Genomic DNA, 21,556 nt, shown 5'->3' on the forward strand with positions numbered 1-21,556 from the left:
ACATGTTAGCTTGTTCCCAGGGTTGGTTAAGTGAGTCAGTTTATGTATCTGCATTTCACAGATAGTTTCACATGGAATTGAGTCTAGTCTTCCTCAGTTTCTTTTTCCCGAATGACTTTTTCACATCACTAAAAAGCAACTCAAACAACTCAACCGTGCCATCTTTTTATATTAGATGATATGCCTGTGGATATCAACAGAAGTTTTTATTTCTAAATACATTTTTTTCTCACGCTTAGAGAAATCAAAGAGAGAAGATTATGTACGTTGTTATGCAGAATTTAAAAAATAAAAATTTCTCCAGAAATGACAATAAAAATATATGGTAGTCACCTTCTCAACTTTGTCCTTCATTAACAATTCTTATGGGAATTACTCTCATTTGAAAAAATAAAAGTATTAGAAGGGAATAAAGTATGTAAGTGTATCTGTTTCTTTTATTTTCATGTTCTATATTTTTAAATAAAACAATATCTTTCAGTATTATAGTTTTAAATCTTCACAGTAGCAGATGCATTTGGAATTTCCTCCCATATTTATTAATATAATTAGTATATGTAGCTCCTGAAGTTTTTAGTCTTTTTGTAATAGTTAACAGTACTTATTGGATACCCAATGTTTGTGGGTCAATGTGGGAAGAAAATGGGACATTCTAGACTTTTGTCTATTTTGTGTATTTACACATACAATAAAAACATAGGCCTAAAGACTTGCAGCTCTACAAACCCAGAAGTAATGTGATTGGAAACACATTTAGCTGTTCAGAGAGCCATTCAGAAGTTAATTATTAAGGATTTACTGTGAGCCTTACTCTAGGTTAACTAACAAGAAGGACATAAAATAATATATTATTCTTCGAACACTCTTTTTGTTGGGGAGTCATGATTTATACCCGATCATAATTTGAAAACAATAGAAATGATTTGAAGTCAAGATTAATGTATCTGTTATGGAGTATAATGTCTACAAGTAAAGTATCAAGTTAATATGGTCTTTGTAGATCAATGTAGACCTTGAGGAAGTGGCAGTGCTTTAAGTCTTGAATGACTTAGAAAAGAGGAGGGGGTTGATGTGAACCAAAGGATATAAACAAAAAATGGTCAGGGCCCGATGTCAATGAGAGATGACCTCATTGGACCACTTCTGTCATCTGCTCTGTTCACATTTTTTGGGTTATGAGGAGCTAGGTACACTTCCAAGCATTTTACATTTGGGAAATCATTTTAAGTTTTACAGTATCCTAATGAGGTAGATTTTATTATTCCCCTATTTTATAGGTAAGGAAACTGAGGCAAAGATATACTAAGTAACAGAGTTAGTGGGAGGTAGAGCTAGAAATGAGTCCAGAATGTTTGATTTTAGGCCAGGCGCAATGGCTCATGCCTGTAATCCCAGCACTTTGGGAGGCCGAGGCTGGTGGATCACCTGAGGTCAGGAGTTTGAGACCAACATGGTCAACGTGGTGAAACCCTGTCTCTACTAAAAATACAAAAATTAGCCGGGCATGGTGGCAGGCACCTGTAATCCCAGCTACTCAGGAGGCTGAGGCACAAGAATATCTTGAACTCGGGAGGCGGAGGTTGCAGTGAGCCGAGATCGTGCCATAGCACTTGAGCCTGGGCAACAGAATGAGACTCTATCTCAGGAAAAAAGAAAAAAAGTTTGACTTTAGAGCCACTGTCTTAACTTCTATGCTATCTATGTGAAGGATCCAGAGAAGAGCTAGGCTCTTGAATAGATTCAAAGAGATGAGAGACAAAAATAAAGTTACTCTTTGAGTTAATTTGGGAGTCCTATGTTTTCAACATAGTGATTATACAAACAATGGAAATCAATTTTGGCTAATTTAAGCAATAAAGGGTTATTAAAGGGTATTGGGTAGCTAAAAGAGTGAAAGGAAGGATTATTAATCAGATTTTCGAAAGGACAAAATAGTTCCAGGAATGTAGGAAGCAGAGGCTCAGGAAAAGCCTCTTTAAGGCATTGACATTAGAGAGACTGAATTTTAACTGTTTTCTTCAAGTCCTTCATAAGATTCAGATTCTGGGGGAAATGGTAAGATTGGATTTTCTTGGCCTTTGTGCCCACCTTTTGCTCAGTGTGGGTTGGGAGCTCTTTATACTGACTAGAATTACGCTAATATCATATGGCATGGCAGAAGGGTGGTTCTTCAAAGGAAAATGGAAACACTTATCAGAAGATGGGGGAACAGATACTGGACATGCAAAAGTAGTAGATGCCCCTTAATACTAGCACACACTTATAGAGGACTTTTTGTATAACAGGCATCATTCTGAGCACTTAGTATGTATTAACTTATGTACTTCTCACGGTATCTCTACGAGGTGGATTCTCTTAGTGTCCCCCTTTATAGAAGAGGAAGGGACTTAAATAACATGCCTAAGGTAACGCATGCAGTTAGACGTGGTGGAGGCCTATATTTGAACCCAGGCAGCATGGCTCTAAAATTAGTGTTTACCGTTACCCTATGCCACTTCCACAGAAACCTTAAGTAATTACAAAAAGAATAAGTAAGCTCCCCAGAGGAGTTTGCAAAAAGAAAGAAGAGTTGAGTCCGTCATTGGACAGCAGGTAAAGAAGCAAATTCTTAGAAGTGTAGTAGAACAAACATAGGCATAAAAGTATCTCAGTCCTATAAGTAATGTTTTGATTATAGTCACTCTGTTTAACCTTGACTCCCCAGCACTGATTCTATTACAAGCTGAGACCAAAGCTAAGCCAATCTTGGAATCTCATTTCCCTTGGCAGTGATGCTTTAGAAATGGGCAAGTGATAAGAGAGAAAGTCTTAGGGCTTCTTGGTCAGATTTCTTTGCTACTGACAAGAGACTCAATAGAAACGTGTCCATTTTTATTCTTCCAGATGTGACCAATATGTCAGACATATTGAGTCTGATAACTGCTGCAGCTATCTTGCTCACATCTGCAAGTTAATGCTAACACGTGAAAGGTGGCCTTGCCAAGAGAACTACAGAGAGGAGCAGCTATAAGCTCCTTGATGCACGATGTTTGGACATCATGTTGTATGGGAGAATATATTTCCTATTGTTTAAGCCAAATTTAGTTGCTGTTTTCTATCACTTGTAGACAAAGTCTTCATGACACATTTTTTACACCTCATTATTTCATCTTATAAAATGAGGGCATTGGCCTAAATGACTCCTAAGGCTTTTCTTGGGTTTAAAATAAAATTCCTTCCTAACTGAGCCCCTGCTGTGACTCAGCTCTGCCTCTCACTTAGGCTATGTTCGTGTATACATATTTTGTCTCCATGGTCTTTGCCTTCATTGGTTGTCCTTTTCTTCTCATTAGACTATGAATGAATGTTATCATAGAATATCATAGAATTTGAGTGTGCCATTCAAAAATCGCACCTGTAATCCCAGCACTCTGGGAGGCCAAGGTTGGTGGAACACTTGAGGTCAGGAGTTTGAGACCAGCCTGGTCAACATGGTGAAACCCCATCTCTACTTAAAAAAAAAAAAAAAAAAAAAATTAGCCAGGCATGGTGGCGCATGCCTGTAATCCCAGCTACTCAGGAAGCTGAGGCAGAAGAATCACATGAATCTGGGAGGTGGAGGTTGCACTGAGCCAAGATTGGGCCATAGCACTGCAGCCTGGGCAATAGAGTGAGACCCTATCTCAAAAAAAAAAAAAAAAAGGAGTATGGTCTTAAGTGTCAAAGATAAGTCTAGAGGGATATAAACAAAGAAGAAAGCTTTAGAGACAGCAAGTTCGGTGAAGTAGTGAAACTGGAAGTCAGGTTGTAAAAGATAAAGCAATAGGTGGTAAGAAAATTATAAACAAATAGAGGTCTAAAGCAATAATTGGGAGAAAAATAGTAGTTTTTTTTCAATTGCTTGGAAGACTGAGGGAATTATGTTGATTAATTTATCTGCAAAAGAAGAACTGAAATAAATCACAGCTTTCCTAGCATAATTTATATGTCTATCAAAACAATAATAACTACTACCTTCGACCACACCTACCAGAAACTTCTCAATGAAATGAGAGTAAGGATAAAAAAGTTAGTACTGAAAGGCAAAACAAATGGGTGCTTGGCAACAAATATGCCTACAATGGAAAAATCTTTAAAAAGCAATGAGCTTTGATAGTCAAAATTTATTTGCTAAGATAATTTTTATAAAAGGCTGTTTAGAATTATAGCAATAGAAGTTACTGCCAATGCAAATGAGAAACGGAGAATTTAAAATGCATTTTAACATGGACTTCCAGTCCTTATTCTCTGGATTATGTGGAATATTTCAACAAGAAGTAGGCAGAATCTTTTCTGCTTTTATGTTTTCCTCCTGTTGAAATGGGTTTTTATTCTGTGCCCCGGCTCCACTATCTCTAACCGTTTTTAGGTCCTTAAACAACCTTCACCTGATGAGCTACTTGCATTTACTACATCTGCGCTTGGCGCTCCTGGCTCTGCGCTAACCCTGCACCTGCAGTGCTGCTGGTTCTGTTGGGTTCAGTATCTGCCTCTCCCATTGCTCCCTGCATGCCTCCCTGTGAAAGCCAAGACCTCACAATGGCCTACAATATTATGTGCCATCTAGCTTCCTGGTGCTCTCTGACTGCATCCTTTCTTTTCTTCTTTCCAGCCACATAAGCTTCCTTGCTGTTCTTCCTATAGGACGGGCTAGATCCTGCCTCAGGGCTTTGGCTCTTATACCCCACCCAGATCATTCTTCCTACAGATATACACTTAAGCCCATTTCCCTTTTTCCTTCTTAGTGAGACCTTTGCTGTCCATCTTAGCATTTCATGTCTTCCTTCCCTATTTCATTTTTTTCCCTCCATGGCACTTATCACTTTCTAATATATTGATATTTATGTTGTATTTTGGTTTCTTCCTCTACTAGAGAGCTATGGAGAGAACTCCACTAGCAAGTTCCATGAGAGCAGGGATATTTGTCTGATTTATTCACTGCTGTGTCCCCATTGCCAGGCACACCTGGCATTCAAGAGATATTTGTTGAATGAACACATGGCGATGGATGCTGCCAGGGCAGGATCAGTGAGTGAAGCGAGCCTACTTGACTAAGACAGAGAAGGTGAAGCCGGATAAGAGCATGGGGATCTCTAGACTCTGTGAAATATTCTGAACACTGTCATTGGGTTAGTAAAAATATTTGCAAAAGAGGGGGAACTATATTCACATTTCCTTATGATACATTAAATATCTGGAGAATGTTTAAGACACTGATGACATTAGCTATCTCTTACACTGATGGCATTAGCTGCCTCTGTAGTGGAGTGCTGGGTGACTGGAGACACAATGAGAAGTTAGTCAAATGAATGAGGATGGAGGCAGGAGGGAGATTTCTTACTACAAATATCAGTTTGAGTGTTTTGAATTTTCAATCATGTGAATGTTATCTGTTATTTAAAATAAATAGGCATTGGGTTTAAATAAAAACATGTCTTCCTTCTTAAGCTAGCCTAAGGCAGCCTTCTCACATCTAGGAAAGAAAGTTGCTGTCTCTTACTTTGGGACCTCTACAAAGCTTCTCTCCCCTATATCATCCTCCATCCTCACTGAACTACTCTTCACTTTACAACTTCTATTAAAATGCCAGAACGCTATACTATAATTGTTTATATGTTTCTCTCCTCTACTAGACTGTAAATTCCTTGAGAGTAAGAGATGTGCCCTGACACTTTTAAGATGTACTAGTGAACTGAGTACAGCAATCAATAAATGATTGAATAAAGTTGTAACATTAGATTTGAGGCCAAGGCTGGGGTGGTGGCTCATGCCTATAATCCCAACACTTTGGGAGGCTGAGATGCGTGGATCACTTGAGGTCAGGATTTCGAGACCAGCCTGACCAACATGGTAAAACCCTGTCTCTACTGAAAATACAAAATTAGCCAGACATGGTGGTGCACACCTGTAATCTCAGCTACTTGGGAGGCTGAGGCAGGAGAATCGCTTGAACCCAGGAGGTGGAGGTTGCAGTGAGCAGAGATCGCTCCATTGCACTCCAGCCTGGGCAACAAGAGAAACTCCATCACAAAAAAAAAAAAAAAAAAAAAAAAAAAAAAAAAAAAAAAAGATTTGAGGCCAGGTATAGAAATGATGACATAAATCCATGAAAAGGCTTATCTACTTCATTTTAGTACTTAAATCATTGTCTAGTATTGTTGATTGGTTTTTATATACTATATATATATGAACATATATAAATATAAATCTTCTTTCATTTATTTATTTTTTAAACTTTTTAAAATTATTATTCTTTGAGTTCTAGGATACATGTGCACAATGTGCAGGTTTGTTACATGTATACATGTGTTACAGGTACACATGTGTCCTGTTGGTTTGCTGCACCCATCAACTTGTCATTTACATTAGGTATTTCTCCCAATGCTGTCCCTCCCTGAGCACCCCATCCCCTCACAGGCCCTGGTGTATAATGTTCCCCACCCTGTGTCCAAGTGTTCTCATTGTTCAATTCCCACCTATGAGTGAAAACATGCCATGTGTGGTTTTCTGTCCTTGTGATTGTTTGCTGAGAATAATGGTTTCCAGCTTCATCCATGTCCCTGAAAAGGACATGAACTTACCCTTTTTCATGGCTGCGTAGTATTCCATGGTGTATATGTGCCACATTGTCTTAATCCAGTCGAAAATTGATGGACATTTGGGTTGGTTCCAAGTCTTTAATATTGTGAATAGTGCCGCAATAAACATATTTGTGCATATGTCTTTATAGCAGCATGATTTATAGTCCTTTGGGTATATACTCAGTAATGGGATTGCTGGGTCAAATAGTATTTCTAGTTCTAGATCCTTGAGGAATTGCCATACTGTTTTCCACAATGGTTGAACTAATTTACACTCCCACCAACAGCGTAAAAGCATTCCTATTTCTCCACATACTCTCCAGCATCTATTGTTTGATGATTTTTTAATGATCGCCATTCTAACTGGTGTGAGATGGTATCTCATTGTGGTTTTGATTTGCATTTCTCTGATGACAAGCGATGATAAGCATTTTTTCATGTGTCTGTTGGCTGCATAAATGTCTTCTTTTGAGAAGTGTCTGTTCATATCCTTTGCCCACTTTTTGATGTTTTTTTTTTTCTCTTGTAAATTTGTTTTAGTTCTTTGTAGATTCTGGATATTAGCCCTTTGTCAGATGGGTAGATTGCAAAATTTTTCTCCCATTCTGTAGGTTGCCTGTTCACTCTGATGGTAGTTTCTTTTGCTGAGCAGAAGCTCTTTAGTTTAAGTAGATTCTGTTTGTCAATGTTGGCTTTTGTTGCCATTACTTTTGATGTTTTAGTTATGAAGTCTTTGCCCATGCCTATGTCCTGAATGGTATTGCCTAGATTTTCTTCTGGGTTTTTTATGGTTTTAGGTCTAACATTTAAGTCCTTAATCCATCTTGAATTAATTTTTGTATAAGGTGTAAGGAAGGGATCCAGTTTCAGCTTTCTACATATGGCTAGCCAGTTATCCCAGCACCATTTATTAAATAGGGAGTCCTTTCCACATTTCTTGTTTTTGTTAGGTTTGTCAAAGGTCAGATGGTTGTAGATGTGTGGTGTTACTTCTGAGGCCTCTCTTCTGTTCCATTGGTCTGTATATCTGTTTTGGTACCAGTACCATGCTGTTTTGGTTACCGTAGCTTTGCAGTATAGTTTGAAGTCAGGTAGCATGATGTCTCCAGCTTCGTTCTTTTTGCTCAGGATTGTCTTGGCTATGCAGGCTCTTTTTCTGGTTCCATATGAACTTTAAAGCAGTTTTTTCCAATTCTGTGCAGAAAGTCATTGGTAGCTTGATGGGGATGGCATTGAATCTATAAATTACCTTGGGCAGTATGGCCATTTTCAAGATATCGATTCTTCCTATCCATGAGCATGGAATGTTCTTCCATTTGTTTGTTTGTGTACTCTTACTTACTTGAGCAGTGATTTGGAGTTCTCTTTGAAGAGGTCCTTCACATTTTTCGTAAGTTGGATTCCTAGGTATTTTATTCTTTTTGTAGCAATTGTGAATGGGAGTTTACTGATGATTTGGCTCTCTGTTTGTCTGTTACTGGTGCATAGGAATGCTTGTGATTTTTGCACATTGATTTTGTATCCTGAGACTTTGCTGAAGTTGCTTATCAGCTTGAGGAAATTTTGGGCTGAGATGGGGTTTTCTAAATATACAATCATGACATCTGCAAACAGGGACAATTTGACTTCCTCTTTTCCTAATTGAATACCATTTATTTCTTTTTCTAGCCTGATTGCCCTAGCCAGAACTTCTTTTTTTTTTTTTTTTTTTTTTTTTTTTTTTTTTTTTTTTTGAGACTGAGTCTGGCTCTGTCGCCCAGGCGGAGTGCAGTGGCCGGATCTCAGCTCACTGCAAGCTCCGCCTCCCGGGTTTATGACATTCTCCTGCCTCAGCCTCCGGAGTAGCTGGGACCACAGGCGCCCGCCACCTCGCCCGGCTAGTTTTTTGTATTTTTTAGTAGAGACGGGGTTTCACCGTGTTAGCCAGGATGGTCTCGATCTCCTGACCTCGTGATCCGCCCGTCTCAGCCTCCCAAAGTGCTGGGATTACAGGCTTGAGCCACCGCGCCCGGCTCCTAGCCAGAACTTCTAACACTATGTTGAATGAGAGTGGTGAGAGAGGGCATCCTTGTCCTGTGCCGATTTTCAAAGGGAATGCTTCCAGTTTTTGGCCATTCAGTATGATATTGGCTGTGGGTTTGTCATAAATAGCTCTTATTATTTTGAGATACATTCCATCAATACCTAGTTTATTGAGAGTTTTTAGCATGAAGGGCAGTTGAATTTTGTCAAAGGCGTTTTCTGCCTCTATTGAGATAATCATGTGGTTTTTGTCATCAGTTCTGTTTATGTGATGGATTACATTTATTGATTTGCGTATGTTGAACCAGCCTTTCATCCCAGGGATGAGGCTGACTTGATCGTGGTGGATAAGCTTTTTGATGTGCTGTTGGATTCTGTTTGCCAGTATTTTATTGAGGATCTTCGCATCAATGTTCATCAGGGATATTGGTCTAAATTTCTCTTTTTTTGTTATGTCTCTGCCAGGCTTTGGTATCAGGATGATGCTGGCCTCATAAAATGAGTTAGGGAGAATTCCCCCGTTTTTAATGATGGGAATAGTTTCAGAAGGAATGGTACCAGCTCCTCTTTGTACCTCTGGTAGAATTTGGCTGTTAATCCATCTGGTCCTGGATTTTTTGTGGTTGGTAGGCTATTAATTATTGCCTCAATTTCAGAGCCTGTTGTTGGTCTATTCAAGGATTCAACTTCTTCCTGGCTCAGTCTTGGGAGGGTGTATGTTTCTGGGGATTTATCCACTTCTTCTAGATTTTCCAGTTTATTTGCGTAGAGGTGTTTATAGTATTCTCTGATGGTAGTTTGTATTTCTGTGGGGTCGGTGGTGATATCCCCTTTATCATTTTTTATTGCGTCTATTTGATTCTTCTCTCTTTTCTTCTTTGTTAGTCTTGCTAGTGGTCTATCAATTTTGTTGATATTTTCAAGAAACCATCTCCTGGATTCGTTGATTTTTTGGAGGGTTTTCTGTGTCTCTATCTCCTTCAGTTCTGCTTTAATCTTAGTTATTTCTTGCCTTTTGCTAGCTTTTGAATGCGTTTGCTCTTGCTTCTCTAGTTCTTTTAATTGTGATGTGAGTGTGTCAATTTTAGATCTTTCCTGCTTTCTCTTGTGGGCATTTAGTGCTATAAATTTCCCTCTACACACTGCTTTAAATGTGTCCCAGAGATTCTGGTATGTTACGTCTTTGTTCTCATTGGTTTCAAAGAACATCTCTATTTCTGCCTTCATTGTGTTATGTATCCAGTAGTCATTCAGAAGCAAGTTGTTCAGTTTCCGTGTAGTTGTGCGGTTTTAAGTGAGTTTCTTAGTCCTGAGTTCTAGTTTAATTGCACTGTAGTCTGAGAGACAGTTTGTTGTGATTTCTGTTCTTTTACATTTGCTGAGGAGTGCTTTACTTCCAATTATGTGGTCAATTTTAGAATAAGTGCTATGTGGTGCTGAGAAGAATGTATATTCTGTTGATTTGGGGTGGAGAGTTCAGTAGATGTCTATTAGGTCTGCTTGGTGCAGAGCTGAGTTCAAGTCCTGGATATCCTTTTAACCTTCTGTCAAAAGGTTGATCTTTTTCTGTCTCGTTGATCTGTCTAATATTGATAGTGGGATGTTAAAGCCTCCCATTATTATTGTGTGGGAGTCTAAGTCTCTTTGTAGGTCTCTAAGGACTTGCTTTATGAATTTGGGTGCTCCGGTATTGGGTGCATATATATTTAGGATAGTTATCTGTTCTTACTGAATTGATCCGTTTTGCATTATGTAATGGCCTTCTTTGTCTCTTTTGATCTTTGTTGGTTTTAAAGTCCGTTCTATCAGAGACTAGGATTGCAACACCTGCTTTTTTTTTGCTTTCCATTTGGTTGGTAGATCTTCCTCCATCCCTTTATTTTGAGCTTATGTGTGTCTGTGCATGTGAGATGTGTCTCCTGAATATAACACATTGATGGGTCTTGACTCTTTATCCAATTTGCCAGTCTGTGTCTTTTAATTGGAACATTTAGCCCATTTACATTTAAGGTTAATATTGTTATGTGTGAATTTGATCCTGTCATTATGTTGTTAGTTGGTTGTTTTTCCTGTTAATTGATGCAGTTTCTTCATAGCATCTATGGTCTTTACAATTTGGCATGTTTTTGCAGTGGCTGTTACTAGTTGTTCCTTTCCATGTTTAGTGCTTTCTTCAGGAGCTGTTGTAAGGCAGGCCTGGTGGTGACAAAATCTATCAGCATTTGCTTGTGTGTAAAGGATTTTATTTCTCCTTCACTTATGGAGCTTAGTTTGGCTGGATATGAAATTCTGGGTTGAAATTTCTTTTCTTTAAGAATGTTGAATATTGGCCCCCACTCTCTTCTGGCTTGTGGGGTTTCTGCTGAGAGATCTGTTGTTAGTCTGATGGGCTTCCCTTTGTGGGTAACCCGACCTTTCTCTCTGGCTGCCCTTAACATTTTTTCTTTCATTTCAACCTTGGTGAATCTGATTATTATGTGTCTTGGGGTTGCTCTTCTTGAGGAGTCTCTTTGTGGTGTCTTGTGTACTTCCTGAATTTGAATGTTGGCCTGTCTTTCTAGGTTGGGGAAGTTCTCCCGGATAATATCCTGAAGAGTGTTTTCCAACTTGGTTCCATTCTCCCTGTCACTTTCAGGTACACCAATCAAACGTTAATTTGGTCTTTTCACATTTCTTTTTACTATTTTTTTCTCTAATCTTGTCTTCTCACTTTATTTCATTAATTTGATCTTCAATCACTGATACCATTTCTTCCACTTCATCAAATTGGCTACTGAAGCTTGTGCATGTGTCACGAAGGTCTTGTGCCATGGTTTTCAGCTTCATCAGGTCATTTAAGGTCTTCTCTACACTGTTTGTTCTAGTTAGCCATTCATCTAACCTTTTTTCAAGGTTTTTAGTTTCCTTGCCGTGAGTTAGAACATGCTCCTTTAGCTTGGAGAAGTTTGTTATTACCGAGCTTTTGAAGCTTACTTTTGTCAACTTTTCTCTGTCCAGCTTTGTTGCATTGCTGGTGACGAGCTGCGATCCTTTGTAGGGTAAGAGGTGCTCTGGTTTTTAGAATTTTCAACTTTTCTGGTCTGGTTTCTCCCCATCTTTGTGATTTTATCTATCTTTGGTCTTTGATGTTGGTGACCTACAGATGAAGTTTTGATGTAGATGTCTTTTTTGTTGATGTTGGTTCTATTCCTTTCTGTTTGTTAGTTTTCCTCCTATCAGTCAAGTCCCTAAGCTGCAGGTCTGTTGGAGTTTGCTGGAGGTCCACTCCAAACCTTGTTTGCCTGGGTATCACTTGTGGAACCTGCAGAACAGCGAACATTGCAGAACAGCAAATATTGCTGCCTGATCCTTCCTCTGGAAGCTTCTTCCCAGAGGGTCACCCGCTTGTATGAGGTGTCTGTCAGCCCCTACTGGGAAGTGTTCCCAGTTAGGCTACATGGGGCTCAGAGACCACTTTAGGAGGCAGTCTGTCCATTCTCAGATCTCAAACAGTGTGCTGAGAGAACCAGTGCCCTCTTCAGAGCTGTCAGACATGGACATTTAAGTCTGCAGAAGTTTCTGCTGCCTTTTATTCAGCTATGCCCTGCCCACAGAGGTGGAGTCTATAGAGGCAGTACGCCTTGCTGAGTTGAGGTGGGTTCTGCCCAGTTCAAGCTTCCTGGCTGCTTTGTTTACCTATTCAAGCCTCAGCAATGGCCGACGTCCCTCCACCCACCAGGCTGCTGCCTCACAGGTCGATCTCAGACCGCTGGGCTAGCAGTGAGCAAGGCTCCATGGGCATGGGACCACTGAGCCAGGCATGGGAGAGAATCTCCTGGTCTACCGGTTGCTAAGACCATGGGAAAAGTATAGTATTTGGGCGGGAGTGTCCCGTTCTTCTAGGTATGGTGTGTCACGGCTTCCCTTGGCTAGGAAAGGGAAGTCCCCCGACCCCTTGTGCTTCCTGGGTGAGGGGATGCCCCGCCCTGCTTCGGCTCGCTCTCCGTGTGCTGCACCCACTGTCCAACCAGTTTCATTGAGATGAACCAGGTACTTCAGTTGGAAATGCAGAAATCACCCATCTTCTGCATCTATCATACTGGGAGCTGCAGACTGGAGCTCCACTCCAGTTTCTATTTGGCCATCTCAGAATGGACTCCTTATTTATTTATTTCTTTGTATGTACTTTTTCCCAAATGCACCTCATTTTCTAGGTCAGTGTGAAAGAAGCAAGTTAATATCAAGTACCTGAATTTTGTTAAGCATTGTGCTAGGTATTTTAAAATGTATTATTATATACATAATTTTAAAAACAACTCTACAAGTTGGATAATACTGTTTGTTTTGTTTCTATAGAAGTTTAGAGAAAGAGACTTAAGTAATTTGTCCCAAGCCAGATTTTTTTATATAATTGAATCAATTCTTTCATTTTTTGAATAAACATTATTTATAAATTCAACTCTGTGACACATTCTTAGTTGAATGCATTGTCAACTTTAAATAATGAGATACAGAAAATATGATTAAATATAGAGTTTATTTGAGCACAAGCTGTGAGAGTACCACCTGGGAAATATAGGCTCCAAAGGAATAGAATTCATGCTTCAAAGGGGAGAAGTTAAAGTTTCACTTATATAGGCAGAGACAGGGACATTTAGTAGGGTTACAACATTTTCTGTCCAAGGTCAGTACACATGTTATAGTTGTTTGATTGCTACATGCAGGACGATTGCCATAACATTCCATAAAGAGGAGTAATGGTCTTGAGGGATCTTATCTCTGGGGCCATTTGGTCTTCCTATTCATTTATAGAAGAAAGCAGAAGTTGTAGCTGCATGCTACACGACTCAGGCTACATAGCCACATTCCTTTCAAGGCTCAAAATAATTTAAACTTCCACAGCTTAAATTTAAATTATTTAATTATACAACATGTACAATTAAATCAATAAATTCAGAAATTGTGGATACTCTGATTTGTAAAAAATCATATTTTAAGACCAATTTTCTTTTTTTCTGGATGTTTAGCTTTTGGTAGAGTATATTATTAGTTTGGATTATTTTGATTTATTATAATATATTGTCTTTCCAACTTTTATTTTAGATTCAGGGTGTACAACTGTAGGTTTGTTACCTGGCTATATTGCATGATGCTAAGGTTTATGATAAGATTTATCCCATCACCCAGGTACTGAGCATAGTACCCAATAATTAGTTTTTCAACTGTTGCTCCCCTCCCTCTCTTCTTTCTTTGATAGTCACCAGTGTCTACTGTTGCCATCTTTATGTCCGTGAGTACTCAATGTTTAGCTATCACTTATAAGCAAGAATCTGTGGTATTTGGTTTTCTGTTCCTGTGTTAATTTGCAGAAGCTCTTTTGTTTAATTAGGCCTCACTTTGTCAATTTTTGTTTTTGTTACAATTGCTTTTGTGGACTTAGTCACAAATTTTTTCCCAAATCCAGTGTCCTGAATGCTATTTCCTATGCTTTCTTCCAGGAGTCTTACAGTTTGAGGTCTACATGTCAGTCTTTAATCTATCTTAAGTTAATTTTAGTATATGGTAAAAGGTAGGGATCCAGTTTCATTCTTCTGCATATGGCTAGCCAGCTATGCCACCACCATTTATTGAATAGGGAATGCTTTTCCCATTGCTTATTTGTTAACTTTGTCAAAGATCACATGGATATTGGTGCGTGGCTTTATTTCTGGGTTCTGTATGCTTTTCCATTGGTCTGTGAGTCTGTTTTTGTACCAGTAACATGCTGTTTTGGTTAGTATAGTTTGAAGTTGGGTAATGTGATGCCTTCAGCTTTGTTCTTTTTGCTTAGAATTGCTTTGGCTTTTTGGATTCTTTTTTGGTTCCAAGTGAATTTTCGAATAGTTTTTCATAGTTCTGTGAAAAATGATGTTTGCAGTTTGATAGGAATAGTGTTGAATTCCTATCAACACTGGAATTGCTTTGGGTAGTATGGTCATTTAAACCATATTCTTCCAATCTGAGAGTGTGGAATGTTTTTCCATTTCTTGTGTCATCTATGATTACTTTCAGCAGTGTTTTGTAGTTTTTCTCACGGAGATCTTTTACTTCCTTGGTTATGTGTATTCATAGATATTTTAATTTGTGGATATTGTAGATGGAACTGCATTCTTGATTTTACTCTTGACTTGAACATTATTGATATATAGAAATGCTACTGATTTTTGTACATTGATTTTGTATTCTGAAATTTCACTAAAGTCATTTACCAGTTCCAGGAGCCTTTTGGTGGAGTCTCTAGGATTTTCTAGGTACAGAATCATATCATCAGTGAAGAGAGATAGTTTGACTTCTTTCCTTCCTATTTGGATGCCTTTTCTTTCTTTCTCTTGCCAAATTGCTCTGGCTAAGAATCCCAGTGCTATGTTTAATAGGAATTATGAGAGTGGGCTTCCTTGTCTTGTTCCAGTTCTAAAGAGGAATGCTTTCTGCCCATTCAGTATGATGTTGGCTGTGGGTTTGTCATAGTTGACTTTTATTATTTTGAGGTATGTTCCTTTGATGCCTTGCTTTTTCAGGGTTTTTATCATGAAGGGATGTTAGATTTTTTTTTTTTTTTTTTTGAGATGGAGTCTCGCTCTGTCGCCCAGGCTGGAGTACAGTGGCGTGATCTCGGCTCACTGCAACCTCCGTCTCCCAGGTTCAAGCAAGCACTTCTCCTGCCTCCGCGTCCTGAGTAGTTGGGACTACAGGCATGTTCCACCATGCCTGGCAAATTTTTTGTATTTTTAGTAGAGATGGGATTTCACCGTGTTTGCCAGGATGGTCTTGATCTCCTGACATCATGATTCGCCTGTCTCGGCCTCCCAAAGTGCTGGGATTACAGGCGTGAGCCACCACGCCCGGCTGGGATATTCGATTTCATTGAAAGCTTCTCCTGTGTCTATTGAGATGATTATATGGTTTTTGTTTCTAATTCTATCTATGTGGTGAATCACATTTATTACTTTGCATATGTTAAAACAATCTTGCTTTCCAAGGATGAAGCCTACTTGATCATGGTGAATTAACTTTTTGATGTACTGTTGGATTTGTTTTGCTAGCATTTTGTTAACGATTTTTGCATCTGTGTTCATCAGGGATATTGGCCTGTAGTTTGTTTTTTTTTCAGTTGTGCCTTTCCTGGGTTCTATTATCAACATGATGCTGGCTATGTAGAATGCATTAGGGAGGAGTCTTTCCTTGGTTTTTCAAAATAGTTTCAAGAGAATTGGTACCAGCTCTTCTTTGTATGTCTGACAGAATTTGGCTGTGAATCTGTCTGGTCCAGGGCTCTTTTTTGGTTGGTAGGTTTATTATTTTTTTAAATTACTGATTCCTTTTCAAAAGTCAATATTAGTCTGTTCAAGGTTTTAATTTCTTCCTGATTCAATCTTGGGAGGTTGTGTATTTCCAGGAATTTATTCATTTTCTCTAGGTTTTCTAGTTTCTATGTACATAGAGGTGTTCATAATAGTCCCTGAAAATCTTTTGTATTTCTATGGGATCTGTTGTGATGTTACCTTTGTTGTTTCTGATTTTGTTTATTTGGATCTTCTCTTGTTTTCTTCTTTGTTAATCTAGCCAATAGTCTGTTGATCTTGCTTATCCTTTCAAAGAACCAACTTTTGGTTTCATGGGTTCTTTGTATAGATTTTTGGGTGTCACTTTCATTCTGTTCTGCCCTGATTTTAGTTATTTATTTTCTTCTGGTAGCTTTGAGTCAGTTCTTGTTTTTCTAGTTTCTTTAGGTGTGATGTTAGATTGTTAAATTGAGATGTTTCTAACTATTTGAGGTAGATGTTTAGCACTCTAAACTTTTATGTTAGTACTGTTTTTGCTGCATCTCAGAGATTTTGGTATGTTATTTGTCTGTTTTCATTTATTTGAAAAAATTCTTTGATATCTGCCTTAATTTTGTTGTTTACCCAAAAGTCATTCAGGAGCAAGTTGTTTACTTTTCATGTAATTGTCTGGTTTTGAGAGCTCCTCATGGTGTTGAATTCTGTTTTTATTCCACTGTGGTCGAAGAGTATAGTTGGTCTGATTTTGATTTTTTTAAAATTTATTGAAGTTTGCTTTTTGGCCTAGCATGTGGTTAATCTTGTTGTATGTTCCATGTGCAGTTGAGAATAATGTATATTCTGTGGTTGATAGATGGAGTATTCAGTAGATGTTTATTAGGTCCAATTGGTCAAATATCAAATTTCATTTCAGATTTTTTTGTGCCTTGATGATCTTACTCTGTCAGTGGGTGTTGAAATATCCCCCTATAATTATGTGGCTAAGTCTTTTCATAGGTCTAGAAGTACTTGTTATATGAATCTGGGTGCTGCAATTTTGGGTATATACATATTTAGGATTATTAAGTCTTCTTGTTGAATTGAACCTTTATCATTATGTAATGCCCTTCTTTGTCCTTTTTACTGTTGTTGGTTTAAAGTCTGTTTTAGCTGCTATAATTATAGTGTCCTCTGCTCTTTTTTGTTTTCCATTTGTGTGATAGATCTTTCTCCAACTCTTTACTTTGAGCCTATGAGTGTTGTTACATGTTAGATGGGTCTCTTGAATGAACAGATGGATGGGTCTTCTTGTTTTTTGTTTTTAATCTAATTTGCCACTCTGTGCTGTTTAAGTGGGAGTGTTTAGACTGTTTACATTCAAGGTTAATTTTTGTTTGTTTGTTTTGAGACAGGGTCTCACTCTTTCACCGAGGCTAGAGTGCAGTGGTGTGATCATGGCTTACTACAGCCTCAACCTCCCCAGGCTCGTGTCATCGTCCCACATCAGTTTTCATAGTTTTAGTAGAAATGGGCTTTCGCCATGTTGCCCAGGCTGGTCTCAGACTCCTGGGTTCAAGCAGTCCACCTGCCTCAGCCTCCCAAAGTGTCAGGATTAGAGGCATGAGCCACTGTGCTGGCCTTCAAGATTAATATTGATATGCGAGGTTTTGATCCTGTCGTGAAGCTGCTAGCTAGTTGCTTTGTAGTTTCTATGGTATGGTTGCATTATTGGGTATATGGGCTATGTCATTAGGTATGTTTTTCTGGTAGCAGATATTATTTTACATTTCCATGCTTAGAACTCTCTTAAGGATATCTTGTAAGGCTGATCTAGTGGTAACAAATTCTCTTGGTGCTTGCTAACAAATTCTCTTAGTGCTTGCTTGTCTGGAAAAGATTTTATTACTCCTTCACTTAGGAAGCATAGTTTGGTGGGAAATGAAATTCTTGGTTGGCTTTTCTTTTCTTTTAGAGTGCTGAAAATAGGCTCCCCTGGTTTATAAGGTTTCTGTGGAGGAGTCAGCTGTTAGCCTGATAGGATTGCCTTTGTACATGAGCTGACCTTTTTCTCTAGCTGCCTTTAAGTTTTTTTACTTTAGCTTTGACCTTGCATAGTCTGGTGACTCTGTGCTTTGGTGATGTTCATTTTGTATACTATCTCACAGGTGTTCTCTAGATTTCTTATATCTTGATGTCTACCTTTCTAGCAAGATTAGGGAAGTTTTCTTGAATAATTCCCTAAAATGTTTTCCAGGTTGTTTACTTTTTCTCCTCCTCTCTCAGGAATGTCAATAATTCATAGGCTTGTTCACTTTACACAATGTCGTATTTCTCTTGTTCGCTTTTTAAAATTCTTTTTTCTTTATTTTTGTCTGATTTAGTTGAAAAGATTGACGTTCAAGATCTGAAATTCTTTATTCTGTTTGGTCCAGTCTATTGACAAAGCTTTAAATTGTATTTTGAAATTCCTTAAGTGATCTTTTTGATTCCAGAAGTTCTAATTGATTTCTTTTCAATGTTTATCTCTTTCTTTATTTCTCTAATATTGATTTTTAATCTTATTTTGGATTTTGTTGACCTTTCTTGTAATCTATGCTTTGAATTCTTTATCTGTCATTTCTTAGTTTCCATTTTGGTTAGGGACCATTGCGAGAGAGTTAATCTAATCCTTTGGTGGTTCACAGCGTTAAATTTTTTTAAAATGCCAGGAATCTTGTGTTGGTTCCTCGTCATTTGGAGACACTGGTACTTATAATTTTTGTAATTATTTTTTGCAGGTAAGAATTTTTCTTTTTCTGTAATATTATTATTTTCTTTCCCTTTCCCCTCCTCCCTAGGGGTGCGACTGTAGAGAGTTCTTGGTAGGGTCTTTTGGCCTTGCTTCTATAGCCCTATCCACTTCTGTTGGCAGGTTTTATATTAGGCTGTGGAGTTCAACCAGTAAGCTGGTAGGTGGCACTTATAGGTAAGAACTGGCTGTGGCCAACACAGCTGGGTAAATACTTGATCCTTGTTTACTGGGGGAAGCTTTCTGTTGCCTCAGGTAATAGGCTGATTCCTGGAAATGTGCAGTGGTCTGAGCTCCCTGCTCAGCCTGGGGGGAAAAGGGAAAGATGAACAGGGCCAGACTGGGCAGGCCTGCCTGTAGGTCCCCTGATGGAAGGCACAAGCACCTGCACTGAGGGAGAATCCAGTGGGTGCCCACCAATCCTCCAGAGGTGTGCCTAGGCATGGAGCTGGGAAACTTCCTCAGCCGCAAGTTCTTTGCACAAGGTTAGGGACAGACCAGACTCCTAATCTGGAAGAGTTGGTGCCCCAGATGCCTGGAGATCTGCCTGGGCATGGACTGTATAGGGCCCCACTGCACCATAGTCTCTGCATAGTCTCTGCATAGGTGGGCAACTCAGGCAGCTAATCCAGGTGAATGGGTGCTCCAAATGCCTGAAGATCTGCCTGGGTGCATAGCAGACAGGGCCCTACTTTACTGCAATCTCTGCACAGGAAGGGTGGAGTGACTCAGGCTGCTAATCCAAACAAAAATGTGCTCTGAATGCCTGGAGATCTGCCTGGATGTGGAGCAGATAGGCTCTCCCTGTGCCAGGATCTCTGCATAGAAGGGGTGGGGCAACTCACACTGCTAGTCCATATGAGCAAGTGCTCCACGTGCCAGGAGATCCGCCTACATGAGGAGTAGAGAGTTCTCCATTGTACCTTGACCTATGCACAGGAGGGGTGGAGTGGCTCAGGCTGCTAATCTAGGCAAGGGGGTACTCCAAATACCTGGATTTTTGCCTGGAAATAGAGTGGAGAAGGCCTGCTGCACTGTGATTTCAGGGGAGCAGGCTGGGGCACCTAGCAATGGCATATACTGACCAATTCCAGGTTGCCAAGGTGACCGTGGTCACAAGTCTCGTTGCCCAGGACAAACTGTAGCTAGGGCAGCTCTCCTCTGACCCCGGGCCTAAAATGAGGGAGAGCATAATTCCAGTGCTTACACTTTCCACAGTTCTGACTGTGGAGGCCCCTACTCCACTGGAGCAAGATCTCTAGAGTAAGGACTCCAATCTCTGTCCCAAGGCTAGGATGCCTGCATGGCCATGCTACTGGGTCACCAAAGAATGGCTGACTTTGTATGCACCTCAATTTAAAATGGTGTCATTGGCTGGGTATGGTGGCATATGCCTATAATTCTGACACTTTGGGAGGACAAGGTGGGAGGATTACGTGAGCCCAGGAGTTCGAGACCATCCTGAGCAATATGTGAGACACTGTCTGTACAAAAAATAAAAAATTAACTGAGTGTAGTGGTGCATGCCTACGGTCCCAGCTACTCAAGAGGCTGAGGTGGGAGGATCATTTGAACCCAGGAGGCTGAGGCTACAGTGAGCTGTGTTAATGCACTGCTCTGCAGCCTGGGTGACAAAGCAAGACCGTGTCTCCAATAAAAATAGATAGATAAATATTTAAAAATCACCTCCTGCTCTCAGTCCCAAGTCTGGGAAAATGCCCACAGCTTTTCCTGATGTCTTTGTCTCACAGTGTCTCCATGCCTCTTCTCAAGTTAACTCCAGGGCTTGGGAGAAATGAAGTACTGTCCCTTGGCATGGGGTACGTGGATCCCAGGGGAAAAGTGAGTCACAGAGGGAAGCTCTCTGCCACTCTCACGTATGGCGCTTCACTCTTATCAGCTGAATGCTGTCCTGGGAGCTGTTTGCCTGTGTTTTTCATGATTCTGATGGATTCCCATTTTCCTTTTTTTTTCCTTTTATTTTTGAGACAGGCTGGAGTGCAGCAACATAATCACAGCTGACACTGCAGCCTTGACCTCCTGTGCTCAAGCAATCATCCTACTTCAGCCTCCCAAGTAGCTGTTACTATAGGCATGCACCACCACATCTGGCTAATTTTTTTAAAACATATTTTTGTAGAGATGGTGTTACAAAAAAGGGATCCTGATCCAGACCCCAAGAGAGGGTTCCTGGATCTCATGCAAGAAAGAATTCAGGGTGAGTCCATAAGGTGAAAGCAAGTTTATTAGGAAAGTAGAGGAATAAAAGAGTGGCTATTCCATAGCCAGAGCAGCCCCAAGGGCTGCTGGTTGCCGATTTTTATGGTTATTTCTTGATGATATGCTAAACAAGGGGTGGATTATTCATGCCTTCCCTTTTTAGACCATATAAGGTAACTTCTTCATGGTTATAAACTGTCATGGTGCTGGTGGGAGTGTAGCAGTGAGGACAACCAGAGGTCACTCTCCTCCCATCTTGGTTTTGGTGGGATTTGGCCGGCTTCTTCTGTTTTATCAGCAAAGTCTTTATGACCTGTGTCTCTTGACAACCTCCTATCTGGTCCTGTGACCAATGCCTTAACCATCTGGTACTGCAGCCCAGTAGATTTTAGCCTTATCTTAGCCCCTATTTAAGATGGAATTTGTCTGGTTCAAACACCTCTGATGGATAGAATTATTGAACTTGGATGCCCGTGTTAAGTAACTATATATTAAATGTTGGCTTTAAGTTGGACAACCAGCACACAGAGGGTGTATCTTCACGTAGCAGTGTTATGATGGTGCTGTTGGTACAAGCTGTGGGCATCTCTTCTTCCCCACCTGGCTTTCCTGCAAAAATGACTTTTTTTTGTTTTCGTACTTTTCAA

General features: G+C 39.7%; 1 protein-coding gene across 6 annotated transcripts in view; it reads left to right on the plus strand.

Moving 5' to 3' along the window:
- The window catches only part of SCFD2 (sec1 family domain containing 2), a 498,290-nt gene that overhangs the window by 14,424 nt on the left and 462,310 nt on the right, over positions 1–21,556 (plus strand). The window lies entirely within an intron of this gene.

This window comes from Macaca mulatta, chromosome 5 (assembly GCF_049350105.2).
Source record: "Macaca mulatta isolate MMU2019108-1 chromosome 5, T2T-MMU8v2.0, whole genome shotgun sequence".
NCBI lineage: Eukaryota > Metazoa > Chordata > Mammalia > Primates > Cercopithecidae > Macaca > Macaca mulatta.